The following is a 16,884-nucleotide window of genomic DNA, read 5'->3' on the forward strand; positions in this document are numbered from 1 at the left end:
GGCGCCTCTGTCGGAGGTGATAGTGTCGCAGCACTCGACAGATGTTAAGTGTGTGAATCTGGAAAGAGTGTTTAAAGCAGAGTATTGGGGGCAATGACACGGCCGATAAGGGCTCCAGGAAGAACTGGAGGTGAAATGTGTGGAAAACAGTAGCAGGGTAAGCTGAATCATGTAAGGCCTAATCAATTAGGGCCATGTGTTTTACACATGAAGGTATTTTTATATCATCAGCAACGCCTGTTTACAGTGCAGATTTCTAAGACACCACCGAGAGTGTTTCAAAGCAGTGCTGTTAGAGATATGAGTATTTTTATTTTTTAATATTGATTGATTGATTGATTTAGTATTTATTTTGACAGAGAGAGAGAGAGAGAATGGGCATGAGAGGCAGAGGGACAGAGACAGAGAGTGAGAGTCCCAAGCAGGCTCCGCACTGTCAATGTAGAGCTCTACGTGGGGCTCAAACTCACGAACTGTGAGATCATGACCTGAGCTGAAATCAAGAGTCAGACAATCCACTGAGCCATCCAGGCACCCTGGGATATAAGTATTTTTCTATATATAACTGTAAGCCACTATATTTTTATTTTCATCTATTTCTTTAAGACTACTATTTATGACTTAATAACCCCAGGATATGGAAAATACATTTTATGCGAAAAAAAGTGGATTTAGCTGAACTGCTAGGAAACTATCAGATTGGTGAAAGAGAGAAAACATTAGATCAGAATATGGTGATATGAGTTGGGATATAGGAATATGAATTAGATAATAGCTAATAGAGTAACTGATAAATTGAAATAAAGTAGACAGAAAAATAAATAATGATCCTTTATGGCTAGGCCAGAGTAGGATGACTCTTTTAGCAAGATTGTATACTCTGGAGTATTAGTAGTTATAGAGGAGAAACTCTTTTTCCATCTTAGGTATGTTCACAGTAAGCTTCCTTTGCAGCATCTAAGTGAAGAAGGAGAGAAGGCAGAGGGATATACAATCTTGGAATTCAGAAAAGAGGTCTGGACAGTGATGGAGGCTCCTGAATGTTCTACATATCGGTTGTTATTAATACACTGGGAAATGAGTTTGCCTCATAAAGATAGTACAGTGAGAAGAGAGGATAATTTGATATAAATGAGCCTAAGAAGAACTACCCAGATATTTTGGAAGAAGGGCACAAACAATAGGATTCTGATAAAGATAATAAAAATGTCAGGGAGAGGAGAATCATGAAAGATGCTTTTCAAAGATCAGGAATAGTCAGTGCAAAACACTGTTCTGTGATTTAAAAAGATAGAGGTTATTAATGTCTTTGGTGAGAACTTGGAGTGTGCTGAGATGTGAATTGAGTCTATGTGTCTGTCTGTCTATCTATCTATCATCTATCTATCATCTATCTTCACCTATCATCTTTATGCTTGGGGAATAGTTGCAAATGCGCGTAAGATTACTCTTCCAAGGGATCCAAATTATTAGCTTGCTAGAATCACCTACCTGTCTCTTCCTATCTTCCTTGCACCAGTTGGATTAAAATTCCTTTAAGAGTAATGACGTAGGGACTCCTGGGTGGCTCAGTTGACTGACTGCCACTGCCACTGCCACTGAGTCAGTGTCTGACTTTGGCTTAGGTCGTGATCTCATGGTTTGTAAATTTGAGCCTGCATGGGGTTCTTTGCTAACAGCTTGGAGCCTGGAGCCTGCTTCGGATTCTGTGTCTCCCTCTCTCTGCCCCTCCCCACTCACACTCTGTCTGTGTCTCTCTCTCTCAAAAATAAATATATATATTTTATTTTTTTTATTTTTTTTTTTTTTAAATTTTATTTATTTATTTTTAACATTTACTTATTTTTAAGACAGAGACAGAGCATGAACAGGGGAGGGGCAGAGAGAGAGGGAGACACAGAATTGGAAGCAGGCTCCAGGCTCTGAGCCATCAGCCCAGAGCCCGACGCGGGGCTCGAACTCACAGGACCGGACCGTGAGATTGTGACCTGAGCTGAAGTCGGACGCTTAACGGACTGAGCCACCCAGGCTCCCCAAATATATATATTTTAAAAAGAGTAATCACTATATGTTTACTGTGTTGATATCTGTCCTCCTCTCCACAGCAATTTACATATAATTGATGTTCACATCTCTGGCCTAGTTTTGTTACTATGTACAAAAATATTTATTTATTTATTTATTTTTAAATGTTTTTATTTATTTTTGAGACAGAGAGAGACAGAGCATGAGCGGGGAAGGGGCAGAGAGAGAGGGAGACACAGAATCTGAAGCAGGCTCCAGGCTCTGAGCTGTCAGCACAGAGCCCCACGCGGGGCTCGAACACACAGACTGTGAGATCGTGACCTGAGCTGAAGTCAGACGCTTAACTGACTGAGCCACCCAGGCGCCCCTGTACAAAAATATTTAAAAACAGTATAGGGTAAAGCCATAATATTGTTATTAATTGTTTTATTACATTCACTGGATTCAATTACTTTTATATTATTTATATTAACCAGATGATCTTCAGAACACTCTGTGTGTTGATACATATGTTCAGACAACCCATGAATTAGAAAATGAAACAGTTCATGCAAAACGTACTTACTATGAATGCAAAATCCTTTAGATTATCAATAAGAAAATCAGGGAGTACTCTTTAATTATTCATTCGTTCTTCTTATCTAGTATACTTATGTAATGTTTGCTATGCACATTTAGTGTTAACTTAGAGTTAATTTTGTTTTAAATGGATCATTTAATTAAGTTCTTATGCAAAACATATGATGTGGCTACTATTATTCCCACCGCTTGACAGAAAAGGGAAAGAAAGTAGAATAAGATTAAACCAGATGCCAATGACCCAATCACCCTTGTTGTCTGCTCCTCACAAATTATGCTTTTTAAATTGCCATTCTTCTGGTCATTCATTTTCAGTTCTTATATTGCAATGCTTATTTTTTGAGCAACTGAACATTTGACTTTCTACATATACGCAGATAATTTGCAAAAATGGCATGTTAATTGTCAGAGTGTATCTACAGCCTAAGTGTGTTCAAACAGAAATATTTTATAAGGTTTGCTAATAACATACTTTAAATGTGTTGTATATTATTGAAAGAATCTTCCACATGATATGTTCCCCCTCATTGTTTAAAAATCATAAAAACATGCTATAAACCTGAAATGGTCAATTTGTCTCAGTTCTACTTCTTTTATATTCAATTGCAGAAAAATAGCTCTAAACCATCTGGCTGCTCAAAGAAAGTGAAAACTTGTATTCTATTTTGTGTCCTCTTCTGATAGCAAGCTTTGCTTTTTGGTTTATGACGCATATTGCAGTATTTCAAGCAATGGATAATTGCAAATTGCTAGCAGCAGGTGCACAGCCTATTTACTTACTAGTTTGTAATATAAAAAATACATTAAGAAAATGGTTAATTTATTATCATTCACTATTCTCTTATATGAATACGTATCATGACATTTTATGAGAGATAAGAGTTTCATTTTTAACTTGTCATTTATTTAACAAGCCGAAATATTCATGATGATTTCCAAGAATAAAAGAGACGACATATACATGTGTGTATATATATATATATATATATATATATATATATATATATAGTGTCGTGCCTGGCACGAAGTAAAAACTAATGAATGGAAGCTGCTATATTTATGGTTATGATTCAAATTAACAAACTATAAACTATTAAATAATAAACACACATTACTATAATACATTTTAAATATTTACTTTTTTATTGGTTTCATCTCTTCCTGCCATCACCTCAACTCAGCAGGAAAAAAAAAAACTCAAAGCCTTTAAGATATATGAATATTAATTTGAACAGAGAACAAATAAAATATTGACATGCAAGAATACTGTTTAGAATGGTAAACAGAATAAAGTAAATCCTCTGTGATTTTTTTCCAATAATCAAGGTGCAGATGTATTCTAATGGGTTCAAGGGTGTGAACAAATTGGAGCACAAGTATGATTTGTGGGTGTGAGTGTGGGGGTTTCCCATACCACCAAGAAGCAATTCTTAGATGTCAGCAGCATGTCTAAGAATTCAACTCAGTTTTGACACTATCTACCCAAAGGTAACATCAGATTCCACAAGTAAAAGATCAGTGCCACAAAGCTGCCCCCCACCCTCCCCGCCACCCCAACAGATTTCAGAAGCCACTTCCTGGCCTAGGTTATTACCTGTGCTTCTGCCTGACTGGCTATAAATCAGATGTTCCCACAAACCCCTCCCTTGAGTCTCATTAATTTGCTAGAACAGCTCGCAGAACTCAGAGAAACATTTTACTTACTAGATCACTGGTTTACTGTAAAAGGATACAGGAACTCAGGAACAGCTAACAGGAAGAGAGGCATAGGGCAATGTGTGACAAAAGGCATGGAGATCCGTGCCCTCTCCATGTGCACCATTCTCTTCAGATCCGCACGTCTTCAACAACATTGAAGCCCTCTGAAGCCAGTCCTTTCAGATTTTTGGAGAGGCTTCATTACATAGGCACGATTGAATAAATCATTGCCCTTGGCAATTGATTCAACTTCCAGCCCTTCGCCCTGCCCAGGAGATAGAGGGTTGGGAGGAGACTAAAGTTCCTGCCCTCTAATGGCAAGGTTGGCTTTTCAGGCCAGCAGCTCATTTTTAGGTGGTTCCAGCATAACAAAACCAAGCTCATTAACATAACAAAAGAATCTTCATAGCTCCAATGATTCAGGAAATTCCAAGGGTTTTAAGAGCTCAGTACCAGAAAGGAAACAAAAAACAAATATATACTTCTTATTATAAGTCACAATATCACATGGTATATCTAGATTAGTTGCAATTGGTAATTTCTTATCTACAAATTAATCTCTTTTTCTTCTGGTTTTATTGAGAAGTAATTTACACACGTCACGGTGTGAGTTTAATGTGTACAGCATGATGGTTTGACTTACACATGATTGTAAGTGAAATGATTACCTTAATGGGTTTAGTTACCATCCCTCTTGTAAAGATATAATAAAAAGAGAAGAAAGGAAACAATTTCTCCTTGTGATGAGAAACAGTTAAGATTTAGTCTCTTCACAACATTCCCATATATTATACAACACTGTTTTCTGTCATGTTGTACATTCCTAGTACTCACTTATCTTATAACTGGAAGTTTGTACTTTTTTTGCTCCAACTCAATAAAGCATATCAAATTGAAGTAAAATTATATTAGAGAGATAACCCAGACCTTCACTCTAATTATTTTAACATGTCATCAAGTATTTTATTGTATTTCTTCTAATTTTGTAGCAAAATAAAGCATAATAGCAGTGCATTAAAATGTATGAATATGTTAAAGGCCAGTGAAGAAATTAACATTGAAAAGGCCGGCCTACGCGGGCGGGCGGACTCCATCTTGTTCTGTGTCCTTCACCTTGACCACGCCTCCTCCCCTTGAGTAACCTCCCGCTCACCTGCCTAACAGGACTCCGACCCTTCCCCAGCCAATCGGCTGAGGCCACAGCCGTTACCTCACCAACTGCCCCTAGGCCCCAATAAAACCTTTGTCCTTTTGAAACTCGCTTTCTCTCCCCGGTATCTCACCGCTGCATTGGTGCAGGTAGGGGATTGAGCTCGAGCTAGCTCCAATAAAGGGTCTTTTGCTTTTGCATCGGACTCGGCTCCCTGGCGGTCTTTGGGGATCACGAATTCTGGGCATAACAAACATCTTTCTCATAAAAGATAACCCAAAACCTCGATCCTATACTCCTCCTATTCTGTTAGGTTTAGTTATGTATCACCCAGAATTTCTTCAGTGCTTTAACTTTCTATACTTTAAAATTCATTATTGATATTATGCATAACAAGAACTTATCCCGTTTTTCTTCATCAGAAATTTTACCATTCTTTACCTTTTTTTCTTTCTAATATATTTGAGAATCACTTTGCCTAGTTCCACAAAAGCATGTTGGGGCTTTAGTGAAAATTACATTGAGTCTATAAATTAATTACTACTAACACCATAAGCCATTTTCATCAGTCACTGTAATTATTTTAATAGACTTGCACTAATACTTTGTGTGGGTTTTTTTTTTTTTTTCTCTTTCTTTCTCTCTCCAATGGCTTCTCTTCTGATTAAGAAAAAAAAAAAAAAAAAAAAGAAATCCTTATGATTTAGACAATAACAGAGCATCCAGGTCTGATTTTATTTCCTCCTCTTCCCTCTCTTGCTCACTCTGTTCCAGCCAAATAGTGTCCTTTGGTATTGTTTAAATATGTCACATGTCAGGAATGTTTACAACTCAGTATTTCTCTGCTTATATTTTCTTAGATAGCAACACTGAGGTAGTGTCCAATAATTGTATTTAATAGTTCACTCATCTGTAATGGTTTCTTCTCTACTATTCAGTTTTGGTTTCCTCCATGTACTATCAATATCTAACATACATATTTTACTTATTAATATGCTCATGATCTGTCTAATGTCACTAGAATGAAAACTACATGAGGTAACATTCTTTGTCTGTTTTATTCACTTTAGGATTTCCATGCTTATAACTGTGTCTGACAGGTAGTAGGCACTCTATGAATGGTTGTTAAATGAATGCATGCATGAATAATGAGGGTGAAAACATGTGTGAATGAATGGATACTGTCAGATTAAAAACAAGAAAGCACCTAATATAATGTGCTTGCAAAATGCTTTCATTAAAATAAGACTTAATATGAATTCTTTTGCATAAGATTAGTATATATGATCCTCTATAAAAGTGCCATTGAAAGATTAAAAATATTTTAAAGTCGTTCATTTAATTGTTGATTAATTTATCTTTAATATAACAAATATCAATGGACTCTATAAAAATTATGTTCATCAGGATATAATAATACTTAAATAGCATATATTTAATACACAATTATATATTAACCTGGAAAATTACTCTATTTTTCAACATTACTGTAGGCCTGAGTTTCCATGACCAGCAAACAAAACTAATTTCCTCTCTCTCTTTTCTAGCTGAGGTTAGTCATGCTTTTAGCAGCTTTATGGACAGACCTTCTTGGGGAGAAACTGAAGTCTCCTACCAAGAGACCAAGAAAAATAAGGAATCCAGGCCTAGAGCTAACAGCCATGGAAGGGAGTAGAAGGCGATACTCCAGTCCCAGTCAAGCCTTCAAATGACTCACTAAAAATTTTGCACCAGAACCAAGCAGCTAAACCACTTCATTTACAGACTACATAAAATAGTAAATTTTTTAAAATTTATTTTTGAGACAGATAGAAAGAGAGGGTGGGTGCTAGTGGGGGCATGTGCGTGTGCATATGTGTGCAAGTTGGGGAGGGGCAGAGAGAGAGAGGGACAGAGAATCCCAGGCAGGCTCTGTGCTCTGAATGCAGAGCCCAAGTGGAACTCAATCTAATGAGCCATGAGATCATGACCTGAGCCGAAATTAAAAGTCGGTGGCTTAACCAAATGAGCCACCCGGGCGCCCCAAGATAATTTTTTGTCACTAACCTTCAGTAATTTGTTATACAGCAATAGATGATTAATAGACTATGTTAGTACATATAAATAGTAATATCCCTTTCTATCACAGGCTAAAGTTGAAAATAAAATCTTTCCAGCATTGCAGAAAATTGAAATAAAAAAATCACTCACATCTTTAGGGTTTTTTTATAGGTGAAAAACAATTATACTTAGTGTGCTCCTATTTCTGTTTTAGATGCAACATATAATTTATCAATGGAATAATATGCCTTCTCAGATTATTTTTATAATGCTCTCCATGGACTTGGAGGGACGGACAACAAAATTAAGTCATAAAAATGCAGTTGATCTTTGCTGTTTGTGGATTCTGTATTTGTTTTTTTTTTTTATATTCTGAATTTTTTTTTATTATATGAAATTTATTGTCAAATTAGTTTCCATACAACACCCAGTGCTCATCCCAAAATGTGGATTCTGTATTTGTGAATTCACTTACTTGCTAAACTTTATTTTTAACCCCCAAATCAAATCTATTTTGAAGGTTATTTTTGTGGTTATTCGAGGACATGTTCAGAGTAGTGAACTAAGGGAAAAAGGACAGAAATGATATGATTCAACCCAAGTTTGAGATTCTAAAACATTTCAAGATTATAAAGGTTTAAGCATGACACCTGAGTTTGGATTTTAGGTCTCCTAGTTGTTTTGTGAAATCCTGCATATGTCACTTCTCCTGCAGTGAGTTCAGTGTTCTGAATAGCAGGGTGGGGTAATATCTAGAGGATGAATTGCTAGGGTATCAAATTAGACCTATGCATGTATACTTGTTGGCATAATTCCTGGCACATAGTTCCATAAGTCAGTGTTGTTATTGTAGCTATTAATACTATTATTATAATCCTCACTAAATTTAGGCTGTCTGTAAGACTGAGTTATTCCAAATGACAAGTAATATGGCCACATAAACTCCTCAGGATTTTAGAACAGATAAACAAAAGCAAAGCACAATTAGTCTTCACCTCCCTCCTCAAGTAAAACTTATGTGACTCCTGTTTGCCAGAACATTCCGAAGAGAATGTCACAATTCTTAGATTAAAAAAAATAGAGTAAAATTATTTGGGAGAAAACTAAGGAGTTTTTTATACTTGTATTTAAATAGGTGCCTCACAAATAAACATTTTTATGACTACCAAACCCTCTGAATTTTTCATATTGTGAAACACATATATATTTCTCATACAGTGAACTGACTGTGTTGCAGTTGTATTTTCCATTAGGGATGTTATCAGTGTCAATTTAACAAAATTAAGGGAAAAAAAGGAAATACCTGTAGAATTATGACTCATGGGATCACAGATTTAAAAGGCAAAAAAGAACTTAGAAATTTCACTGATGAATGAAAATCAGAGGGTAAGCTGGCATTTTGTCAAACTAACCCCATTCTTAATGCTGAAGCATCTTAATCTTTCATAGCACATTCAGCCAGAGTTTCATAAAAAGGCATTTCAATTTAATTTAAATTGGCTGAAACAATCAGATAGCTTTTTCTCTCCTAAATGACTTGCTTTTGCAATGGATGTAAAAGCTATTAGCTTTTTTTTTTTTTTCTAAAAGTAGGTATGAGGTATGAGGATTTTGTCTCTTGAGATACACTCTGATTATTAATAAAGAGGTTGTGAAAATTGAACATGACTTTCAGCCAACACAGTAACACAGACTTTGTTAAGTGACAAGTGACATTAAGAGCCCTTGAGAGGCAGGTTTCTGTCAGAGAGAGGAGATTCATGTTAGTGTAAAGGGAATAAAATATTACCATTATAGAGAAGTTTAATTTCATTTCTTACCTGAAGATTATAGTAAACTAAAGAGAATTTGTTGTTCAAGAGATTGTTATGACATCTGACTTTGTTAAACTCCTGTCTGACAGTCATAAAGAAATCCATGACCGTTTTCCGTTTTCTTCAGATTCTAGAGTTTCTTATTCAAGTTTCAGCTCTAGTCTATGCCTCGTAATGATGACATAAACATCTCCATGTTGATTACCGACGTCCTTTCATTTATGGTGTCACAAAATTCTTAAACTCCACGATAATTTGATTGCATATTCTGGGGTCATGCCTTGGATCTTAGCATCGCTCAAAACCGCTGGTCTCTCAAATCCCTGGTTTAATCATAAACTTCTGTCTTCAGTCTTTCTAAGAACAGCTCCCTTTCTCTCCTCTAATGCCTGGTATTTCTATTCTTCACAGCAGTTTCTGTAATTCTATAATCTCTAACTGAATTAAGATAATGTGGTCAGGAATTTCATAATGCATTTGCATTTGGAATCCTTTAACCTACCACAAATTCCCTGATATTTTTGCAGGAATAATTTTCAAACATTAGTATTCTGCATTGTTGGTTTTGAGGGTTTTAGGAGAAAGTAGAGAACTTGGTTAGTGGAGCCAACTATAATTCAATTTTTTAAAATTCTTTGAGCCCTTACTTTTATTCAGGAATGATTAAATAAATCCATTCCTTATGTCTTATGAACATTGCCTATTCTTTCTCTTGGAGTGATTCAATTCTCACTTCTGTGAAAATGCTCTAAAATTGATAAGCTCTAAGTTTGACTTTCTAATGAATTCCTTATGTACTGGTTCTATCTATCTATCCATTGTTGATTCATTAAATCCAAAAATTAAAAAAAAAAAAAAACACACACCTACTCCCTTCTATAACCAATTTTTACTACACACAAACTAGTATATATTCTACATAATGTTTATGGGCAAAATAATCCATTGATCCATCCATTTATTTGTTCACTTATGCCGTTATTTCCTTATTCAAAAATATTTATTTCCTTATTCAAAAATATTTATTAATCACCCACAAGTCCGGCAGTGACCTTGATGATATGACAGGAAGATGAATAAGGCATATTACCTGTACTAAATGACTTAATAGTCTACAATAGAAGATCTGGAGGTAGATATTTAAAAACCATCATAGAAAGTTTAGTAACAAAGCCCCAGCCAAGAATGTTGCATAATAAGAATAGAACACAGAATGCAATGTATAGAATAGAGAATGCAGAGTGAAAATAAATAAAAGAACACAATCATAGGCATAGATGTAGATAATATTTGTAGAATCTACTTGTAAAGAGTTAACTACATATATCTAAATGATCAACAATTATTCCAGACCCAAACAGTATTATATATATATACATATATATATATATGTATACATATGTATACATATATATACATGTATGTATATATATATATATATATATATATATATATATATATATAGGCTGTCATTTGTTTCATAGCATTTGAATCTTCTTGTATGTTCCTCTAGCACTTAGTATATACCTCTGTAGGTATCACATCTCACTGTAATTACAGATTTATGGTACATATCATTGTCTTCCATGATACAGGTTATTGATGTTAATGACATCATATTTGACTTTATATCTCAGCATCTAATTCAATGTTTTGAACATATTTGACATTGAATTAATGTTGGCTGAAAGGAACCATTAATCATCCAAGTTTCAGTATCCTAAAGAACGTGGATTCTAAAGTCACCAAGCCAATGGTTAGATGTTTGGTTCAGTTTATTTCTAGCACCATATACTTGAGCAATTATTTGAGCTCTCTTCCTCAGTTTCTTTCCTATACTCTGGAAAATGACCTACTTCTAAGATTATTGTAAAGATTAATTGATTTGAGCATTAACAGACCTTCACCATAGTCAGTGCAATATAAGATAGCTATTTTATTATGCACTTTCTTTGTCATTTTAAGTAACTTCTACTCTAGTTCACATACACCACATCTATTTTCCCTGATCTTGCAATGGCTCTCAAATGGGTCTTTGTACCACCAGCACCTCTCTCTTCTAACGTATTGTTCACATACCCTATAATTCACACACTTGGACTGTATGGCTCAATGTGATTTTTCGTATATTTATAAACATGTACAGCATCAACACAGTCAATTAAAAAAAATTTTTTTTACACCTCAAAAAATAACCCCACATCCTTTAGGTATCTATTCCCCACAACCCCGGTGCCCTCCCACCTAGCCATAAGCAAGCACTAATCGACTTTCTATATCTATATATTTCTCTATTCTTTTACATGAATGGAATCGTGTAGTATGTGGTCTTTTGTGACTGGGACTAACTTCTATCAGCATAATGTTTTCAAGGTTCATCCGTGTTGCGGCATGTTTCAGTGTTTCGTTACTTTTTATGGTTGAATAAATTTCCATTGTAAGGATATACCATATTTTGTTTATCCATTTATCCTTTGATTGACATTTTGGTTGTTTCCGCCTTGTAGCCACTATGAGTAATGCTGCTATAAATATTTATGTACAAGCTTCTGTATGGGCATATATTGTTATTTCTCTTGGGAATATATCCAGAAATGGAATTGCTGGGTCATATGGTAACTCAAAGTTTCAAAGTTTGAGGAGCTGCCAGACTGTTTCCCAAAGCTGCTACATCATTTTGCATTCCAACCAGCAGTGTATATGAGTTCTGATTTATCTCGTCCTTTGCCAATGCTTGCTGTTATCTGGTGTTTTTGTTTTTTTTTATTCTAGTCATCCTATTCGTTTTAAAGTGGTATCTCACCGTGTTTTTTTATGTTTATTTGTTTATTTTAATCTTTTTTTCATATTTATTTATTTTTGAGAGAAACAGAGCGCGAGTGGGGTGAGGCAGAGAGAGAGAGGGAGGGAGACACAGAATCCGAAGCAGGCTGCAGGCTCCTAGCTGTCAGCACAGAGCCAGATGTGGGGCTTGAACCCACAAACCGTGAGATCATGACCTGAGCCAAAGTCCTACACTTAACTGACTGAGCCACCCAGGTGCCTCAATATTTTTGTTTTTGTTTCTGAGAGACAGTGTGAGTGGGGGAGGGGCAAAGAGAATGGGAGACAGAGAATCCCAAGCAGGCTCTTTCAGTTCAGAGCCTGATGCAGGGCTCGAACTCACAAAACACAAGATCATGACCTGAGACAAAATCAAGAGTGGACGCTGAACCAACTGGTTAACCAACGCTTACCCAATCCAGGTCCCCCTCACTGTGGTTTTGATTGGCACTTCCTTGATGACTAATGTTGAGCATCTTTTTATGTACGTATTGGCCATTTGTATATCTATCTTCTTTGGAGAAATGTCTATTCAGAACCTTTTCTCATTTTTAATTGAATTATGTCTTCTTTATTACTGAGTTATACAAGTTTTTGTATATATTCTAGATACTAGTCTTTTATTGGATATACTATTAGCATATGTTTTCTCCAATTATGTGGATGGTCTTTTCACTTTCATCATGATCCTTTGAAACACATCAAACCAAACAAAAGGTTAAAAATAATTTGAATCAAGTCCAATTCATGTATTAGTTTCACATCCAGGTACATTTACTTTAAATTGGAAAATTAATACAATAAGCTTTAAAATAATCAAAATTGAAGCAAAAAGAAAAAAGCCATCTGATTCCAGGGTATCCAAGTGGGTAAATTTACATAGGCATTTGAAATTCACACAAGGAACAATTGAAAACAACAGTAACACCCTTCCTGTCTCTGATAGATAGGTGTTGTCCATCTGTGCTCCATGTGTGCTCCACACACTGTAGCAAGGGTGTGGCCAACACTGGGCATTCCTGCATGGAGACCTGCCATACTAAAAGGGTGACCAAAGCTAGGCAACACCTCTGTGACCCAGAAGGATGTTTAAATGTTGTGAAGGGGAAGTGTAAATAGCTCTTTCCAGATGTAACATAAAGGTAAATAAGGAGATCTATGAAACGCGTTCAAGAGATTTTTGGGAATGCTGAGGATGGAATGTCTAACGAAATTAGACAAAGTTTCCAAATATACTAAATCCCAGCTTTGTTCAGCTGACAGCCAACCACAGAGTGGCTCCTTTAAAGCGATAGAACATTTAGTCTGTGTGGGGTTTTTACTTGGGATTTTCCTCATTAAACTTCTCAGAGGTGCTCACTCTGGTTTTATCCACAGGTTAAAATCATCTTTGGTAAAGGTGAACAAGAAATACCACATTGTCCCTAAAACATGCCAGCCAATAAGATGTTGGCATGGTGATAATAAAAGCCAAGACATGGTCAATGAATGTGCTTGCAGCTTTATAGGTAAATGCCTTCCAAGGTAGATGTAAAACTGACTTTATCTTGTAATTCATAAAGCTGAGGTAACGTAAGACAAAGGCAGAAGCATATTCCATCAATTGACAAAAGTGATAATTAATCGAGAATACCAACTTGTATTCTTGAGATGCAGGAGCACATACATAGCACCTCAGGTACACACAGGGTACGGTAAGTGTGACATGGCCTGAGTATCACATTCCTTGGTTTCCCATTCAGAGTCACTGCAAGCGCCAAACTGAAATTCAGGTCTTGGGTCTCTCCAAAGAACGGTCATTTGCTGTCTCTAGTTCAGTTGCTATAGTGCAATGCCTGCTGGGATAAGGACTAGCAAATTCATCTTCTCTTTTAGAAGGAAAAGTAATGTAACCACGGTGCAAAAGCAGAGCCAAATCATTGCTTTGGTGGATATTGCAGTCATGCTCTTGTTTTTCCTTCAGAAACTGATGTCATTTTTTTGAAGCCAAACAGTCGAAAAGAAGATGAAATTCAGTCGAAAAGAAGGTCGAAGTTGGTATCCGTAAAAATTCCTTTCACCTCATCAGCAACTGTCTTTGAAAACCCAAACTGCTACAAGGAGAACATAGAATCTTGCTCATGAATCCTGAAGGATATTCTCCCCAGTGAGATCTTTTTGAGGACACTGTGACAGGTAGCCCAATAGTAGGATGATTTATGATCATCAAATCTTTCACTTCATTGCTCAGCTGAACTGTGAACAGAATAGGGAAGTAACATACATTTTTTTTTTTCTAACTGGATCATCTTAACCTATCCATGCACATCAGCAGGAAGAGAAAACTTATCAAAGACAATGTCATCTGCCACCAAATTTAGTGTTATTCTTGGTCTCTAGTGAAAAATAGTTTCATTCAAGGCATTTGTCCACTTCTTTTCAACTTCCATTTGTGGTGTAGCAGGTCCCCCAAAGAGCAGATTGATTGCTTTGGGTTTTGTGATTGTGCAAGAAATAAGAGGATTTATAAGGTGCTTTCCCATTACACTAAAAATACTTCCTGTTACACTAAGATAAATTGCCAGCTTGATAGAGAGCAATGTAGGTATACAGCATCCCCTTATTTCTTGTTTTCTTTGGTTCAGAAACATGAACTGTCCTATCACATTTGGACTCCACATCAAAGTCTTGCATATTCAATACCAAATAGGCATTATTCTCAGCATCGTGTTTGAACCTGTGGTGGTATTTACAATCAGCTGATATTTGGGCCTCCTGGTCAGGTAAAGTTGGATGGAGTTCTGTTACAGGCACATGGGAGGGTGTAGACATGGCCATCCATGGGGAACACACTGCTGAGCCACAAAGGAGCTGCAGTCACTTCACAAGGTGTCTCAGCTGCTGGTTGTCCCCATCCCACCCCCCATCATGTACACTGTTACTGTTGCAGAAGAACCAAAACCTTGGGTACTGCTGTTGACCTCTCCAGGCCCTGCATGATTCCACTTGCCATTGGTTTCATCTAAGTGCTACAGATCTGCTTAGGAAACCCTAATTATCTATGTTACCTTTTGTTACTGATCTTTTGTTGTCATATTTAGTTTCTTTGCCAAATCTAAATTCATAAAGATTTACTTCTATATTTTTGAGAGTTTTGTAGTTTTAGCTTTTATATTTAGGTCTTGGATCCACTGTGAGTAAATTTTTTTTTTTTTCAACGTTTATTTATTTTTGGGACAGAGAGAGACAGAGCATGAACGGGGGAGGGGCAGAGAGAGAGGGAGACACAGAATCGGAAACAGGCTCCAGGCTCTGAGCCATCAGCCCAGAGCCTGACGCGGGGCTCGAACTCACAGACCGCGAGATCGTGACCTGGCTGAAGTCGGACGCTTAACCGACTGCGCCACCCAGGCGCCCCGCACTGTGAGTAAATTTTTGTATGTGTTGTGAGGTAAGAGCCCAACTTCATTCTTTTACATATGGTGTTGATCTCAGCATCATTTGTTAAGGGTTATTCATAAAATGACCTTTAAACTTTTGTGGGAAAACACTTGACTGTAGATATAACTTCTGGATTCCCTTTTGTAGACTATTGATCTGCATGTCTACCCTAATGCAACATTGTTTTGATTATCACTGTCACTGCTTTGTAGTAAGTTTTGACATGGGGAAGTGTGTGTCCTCCTGTGTTTTGTTTTTTTTTTTTTTTTTTTTTTTTTTTTTTTAATTTTCTTCAAGATTGTTTTTGCTATTTTGGGTCCCTTGCATTTCTACTTGAATTTTATAATTAGTTTGTCAATTTCTACAAAGTTTTCTGAGATTCTGACAGGGATTGCATTGAATCTCTGGATCACTTTGGAGAGGCATTACCATTATAAGTCTTTTGGTCCATGAACATGGGATCTTTTTCTATTTATTGAGATCTTTAAAATAATTTCTAACAATGTTTTGTAGTTTTCAGAATATAAGTTTTATAGTTTTGTTACACTTAACGCAATTTTTAAAAAGTTTTTATGTATTTACTTTTTAGTAATCTCTATAACCAACATGAGATTTGAACTCACAACCCTGTGATCAACAGTGATTTACTCTTCCAACTGACTTAGCCAGGCACTCCACATTGAATCTAGTTTGTATTCTTTTTGATGCTATTGTAAATGAAATTTCTTTATTAAATATATTTTCAGATTGTTCATACAAATGTTTAGAAATACAAATGGTTTTTCTATATTGACCTGTATCTCACAACCTCACTTGAATTCATTTATTGGTACTGATAGTTTTTTAGTGAATTCTTTGAGGATTTATTGTGTACGAAAGCATCTGTGGATAGAGGTGGTTTACTTCTTTTCTAATCTGGGTGCCTTCCATCTCCCCACCCCCCTACCACTCTTCCTAATTTCTCTGGCTTGAATCTGCAATACAACATTGAATAAAAGCAGTGGGACTGGACTTCCTTGTCTTCTTCATCATGAAGGAAACACAGCTAGTCTTCTTCCATTAAGTCTGATATGAGCTGTGAGTTTAGAAAGTTTTTTTCTTTCTTAGTTTGCTGAATGTTTTCTTCATGAATGTATGTTAGGTTTTTTTGTTGCTGCTGTTATTTGTTTTCAAGTAATTATGCTGCATGCATTGAGATGATCTTTGCAGGTTTTTTTTTTTTTTTTCTAATTCTATCAATATGGGTGCTATTGCATTAATTGATTTTTGGATATGAAACAACCTTCCCATCACTGGGGTAAATTCTACTTGGTCATGGTATATAATTCTTTATAT

General features: G+C 36.1%; 1 pseudogene; it reads right to left on the bottom strand.

The window, feature by feature from the left end:
* Positions 1 to 13,429: 13,429 nt before the first annotated feature.
* Positions 13,430 to 14,950, bottom strand: LOC123586864 (annotated as a pseudogene).
* Positions 14,951 to 16,884: the final 1,934 nt, after the last annotated feature.

Source organism: Leopardus geoffroyi, chromosome C3 (assembly GCF_018350155.1).
Source record: "Leopardus geoffroyi isolate Oge1 chromosome C3, O.geoffroyi_Oge1_pat1.0, whole genome shotgun sequence".
In the NCBI taxonomy this organism is placed as follows: Eukaryota; Metazoa; Chordata; class Mammalia; order Carnivora; family Felidae; genus Leopardus; species Leopardus geoffroyi.